Genomic DNA, 4,702 nt, shown 5'->3' with positions numbered 1-4,702 from the left:
GACAACATAGTGGTAGAGGAGGGGAATGCAAAGAGGGGACAACATAGTGGTAGAGGAGGGGAAGTTCGAACGATAAAGAAAATTTTAAGGATAGAAAATTTTTTTGAAGTTTAAAATATTGAATTAATTTTTAATATGTAAATTATAAAATGTTCATTGATATATTTGTAAAATTATTAAAATTTATAATAATTTTTAGGCCGATAGGCTTTCCTATGCAACAACTTCTTCGTCAACACTTTTACCCTGCTCCGTTTAATCAGGTGAGACACTTTTAATCTTTGATTTGAACTAGAAAACAAAACAACAAAAAATGAAAAAAGCATGGAAAGTCAAGAAAGCACAAAAGTTAACGAAAAAGGATTCTATGCAGAAAATCAAGAAAGCCCGCCCTTTTTCCTGTGGAAAAATCATCAATCCCAAAAATCATCAATCCCATGCCTTTCCACCATGAAGCACTATCATTTCCTATTATGGAACTATAGAAACATGTTACGAACAGAGGCAACTGTAACTACTCATGTTTTACTGTTTTGCTTGTTGTCAAATGATTTTGATGGAATACAAGTTTAGTTTATTAATTAGTCTCCGCTGGTTGTAGAGGCAACTGTAGCTACTCATGTTTTACTGTTTTGCTTGTTGTCAAATGATTTTGATGGAATACAAGTTTAGTTTATTAATTAGTCTCCGCTGGTTGTAGTAAAACAATTGACAACACAAGGAAAATGACTCCCGCCGTGAATAAGCTCGCCCTCTGTCAAAGCCTCCATTAAACACCATACTCCCACATTCGATTCCGCTCCGCAGTTTTCCTGCAATTGACGGCCGCTGTGTAATAAGGGCCTTTTGAAGATCTGCCCTTAGATATTCAGATTTCAGCTAAAAATGGCTCTGAGCAGCGCTGTCGCTGATACAGATGGATCGGTTCATTCAACTTTTGCTTGAAGATATGTTCAGGAATCCTTGCCTCGGTATGTCTTCCTTCCTTCCTTTTCCACTGCTTTGCTTTTTCCAAGGATCGTTTTAATTCCACTAGCAAATAATGGGTGCATTCAGGATCTTTGCCATCTATCTCGTCTGGTTTGAATGTGTGTGTTCTCAGGTTTAGGTTTTGAATGCCGGATAGGTTCATCCCCAAAGATGCCGCGTATCAAATCATTAGTGACGAGCTGATGCTGGATGGGAACCCCAGGCTCAATCTTGCCTCTTTCGTGACTACATGGATGGAACCTAAATGTGATAAGCTCATCCTGCAGGCCATAAACAAGAATTATGTTGAGATGGACGGGTATCCTGTCACCACGGAATTGCAGGTAATGGCAGTTCTTGTGATAAACTTCTGTTTTTATTATTTCTAGATCTGAAATCCGCTCTCAGATCTGTTTTGATCATTTAGGCCCTCGAAATTTTCTGAAAGGTTTGGGTGCTTTCCTTTTTTTTTGGTTTGGAAAAGAATCGATGCGTGAACATTATAGCCAATCTGTTTAACGCCCCACTCAGCCATGGAGAGGAAGCTGTTGGCGTGGGCACGGTTGGATCTTCAGAGGCGATCATGTTGGCAGGCCTTGCATTCAAACGCAAATGGCAGAACAAGAGCAAGGCAGAGGGGAAGCCATGTGACAAGCCAAACATTTGTTACTGGTGCAAATGTGCAGGTAATATCAAGTTTTTCATATGAAGTAACCAATTACATCAAAACCAAATCCATTAAAAACAGTGTTTGTTGTAACTAGGAAAGAAGTGAGGTGGGCGTTCGGACTGGGAATTTGAATATCAGAACCCAGACTGAAAGGGACTTATATGTAATATGAAGGTTGTGAAGCTTGAGATTACGTGTATATGAAGTCCATCAGAATCATCATCCCACCTGAGTGGTAGATTATATGCAAATGTCATTCAGCTAGATATATTTTGCACAAACTTGGTGACAAAATTGTTCCAAATCTGCATTCTTTGCTTTTGTGTTGCAGGTTTGTTGGGAGAAATTTGCTCGATATTTTGAAGTAGAGCTGAAAGAAGTTAAACTGAAAGAGGGCTACTATGTGATGGATCCCATCAAAGCTGTTGAGATGGTTGACGAGAACACTATTTGTGTGGCAGCCATTTTGGGTTCTACTTATAATGGCGAGTTCGAAAATGTTAAGTTGTTGAACGATCTCCTCCTATAGAAAAACAAGGAAACAGGGTGAGCCATCAGATCTCCTTCGATTTACCTGCTCATTGAATAGGACTGACCAGGCTGAAAATTGTGATTGTGGTCATGACCGTTGATTGCGCCCGATGGTTGCAGGTGGGACACACCCATACATGTGGACGCGGCAAGCGGCGGATTTATTGCACCGTTCCTCTATCTTGATTTGGAATGGGATTTTTGGCTTCCATTGGTGAAGAGCATAAACATGAGCGGGCACAAGTATGGACTCGTCTAAGCCGGAATCGGATGGGTTATCTGGAGAGCAAAGCACGACCTCCCAGAGGATCTTATATTTCACATTAACTATTTGGGGCCGATCAGCCCACCTTCACCCTCAACTTCTCCAAAGGTTAAATCAATTTTTCTTAGTTGAAAATCACTGCATTTCATTTCAATTTATTAGGTCAATGGGATATTTGGATGTTTCCCTTGGACAAAACATCTTTGAATTAAAGTCATGACCTTGTAGCCTGCACGGGCCAGCCAAATAATTGCTCAATATTACCAACTCATACGTTTGGGGTTTGAGGTTTGTTGTTGCCCATCAAACTTTTATTAGCTGTAATATCATTGCCGAGTTTACAGGCAGTTGTTACACATTATAGGGATGATTGATTTCTAAGCATGAGGCTGTCAAAAGCCAACTTCGTATCCAGATTTACAAATGGATAAAGCTCGAAGATTTTTTAAGTTAAGGGAAGCTTTCTATTATTACCCGGTATTGTTTCCGTTTATGGGCTGGGCTGCATGCATGCCCGCTGTTATTATTAGAGCTTGATTTTTTCTAATTTAATTTCACAGTTGTATGAGTGGTGGAAAGTAGGGAACAAAACAAAACAGCAGGGAAGCGCAGCACTCCCCACTCGATTCTTGTTATTCATTACATTGCATTGCAGTCCCGTTCATTGTCAGTGGATTTCGGCCGAGTCTTCGTTTGCATTCCATTCCATTTCATGGCATTGTTCAGATTATTCAGTCTCACCTTATTTAATTCTTAAAATTTGTTGAAATGCTCTTCATGCTACAAAGCCAGAGGTTGTGAACGTGTTGACTTTATCCGTTTTTTTAACTTAAGGTAATTTTACGCTAAAAAGAGATGTAAATTCTTATAATTATTACATTCCATGATTTTGGCAGTTCCAGGGTTTAAGCCACGCCCGTATCGTCATATTCATTGGTTTAGATGTGTTTATTTTGAGTGTTGTGGTTAATTTATGGGTAATCAATTTCAAAAGAGTGCGAGCTTATAAGAGCGTTTTAGTAGCCCATATTTAAACTTGGGGTCCTCTCATATTCGTTGGTTTAGATCTATTTATTTTGAGTGTTGTGGTTAATTTATGGGTAATCAATTTCAAAAAAGTGTGAGCTTATAAGAGCATTTTAGTGACCCATATTTAAACTCGGGGTCGTCTTATAGTGCCTAATAATTCACTTGGACCAACATCTCTTCTAGAGAAATTCAACAATTCTAATTTAATAATCCTATCGGCCTCTCTTTGTACCTTTTGGAACAATTGCTAATATATATAGTCTTTATATAATGTTGGCTAAAATAATTTTATATTCTAAAATTTCGAGAAATAGTCTTTTATAAAAATTGGAATTTAATAGAAAAATTATAGAAAATTAGTCAACATTAACCCTTAAAATTTTCCATACCAACTACCCAACTAAAAACGTTTTTTCTCTCAGAGAAAAAATCCGTCGAGCCGTCTGCCACCCCCGTCTAGCGGGGACTGTGATGTGGATATTACCAGCGAGAGTTACATTCAATGAGCTGTCTGTAAATTCTAATTTATGTAAATTTCATTCATGGTTTTCGTGTATTTTTTAATTAATATATTTACGGAGTTGTGCCGTGTGTAAATTTTACTTTTCTCTAAATTCTAGTGTTGGATAATTTTTAATGCACATATTGTCCAACAAATTTATGTGGGGGTACACCCTTCGATTTGACATTACAAAATGTCAAAATAGTTGTTGAAATATATATTTGGATGTAAAATATATAATTTAATCTAAGCATGTATAGTTTAAGAAGCGTTTGATCTCACTTTCCAAGAGTTTAATTAACTCCCTTTTCTACTTCGCTCTTTCTTTTATTTTTTCGGAAAAGAAAAAACTAACCACCTTCTAAGATCGTTTTATATCTTTACATAAAAATATGTTTATGTGTTTTACATGCTTACATAAGCACGCATATGAGTAAGTATAATCCTGGTTCTTTCTCTTATTTTTATATATATATATATATATATATTCTTTTATAAAATGTTTACACAAGTTTTAATTTTATTTATCTCATTTTCTTATTATGTCTTTATTTTAATAAATTATTGATATGGGTATAGTTTCAAATAGATAAATGAGTTTTGAAATTGTTGTAATGACAAATAATAATATCTTCCATTAACTTAGATCATGTCAACTATATTTCCCATTACTTAGATTATGTCAATTATATTTCCCTATTAACTCAGATGTCATCTAGCTAGCCAACAGCATTTG

General features: G+C 36.6%; 1 pseudogene; it reads left to right on the top strand.

Annotated features, from left to right (window-relative positions):
• The first annotated feature begins 885 nt into the window (after positions 1 to 885).
• LOC149215163 (glutamate decarboxylase-like) lies at positions 886 to 3,469 on the top strand (annotated as a pseudogene).
• Positions 3,470 to 4,702: the final 1,233 nt, after the last annotated feature.

This window comes from Pinus tabuliformis, chromosome 1_1 (assembly GCF_031772625.1).
Source record: "Pinus tabuliformis cultivar Carrire ecotype Pingquan chromosome 1_1, CPIR1, whole genome shotgun sequence".
In the NCBI taxonomy this organism is placed as follows: Eukaryota; Viridiplantae; Streptophyta; class Pinopsida; order Pinales; family Pinaceae; genus Pinus; species Pinus tabuliformis.
Note: the sequence above shows the minus strand (reverse complement) of the source record. Positions and strands in the feature narration are given on the sequence as shown.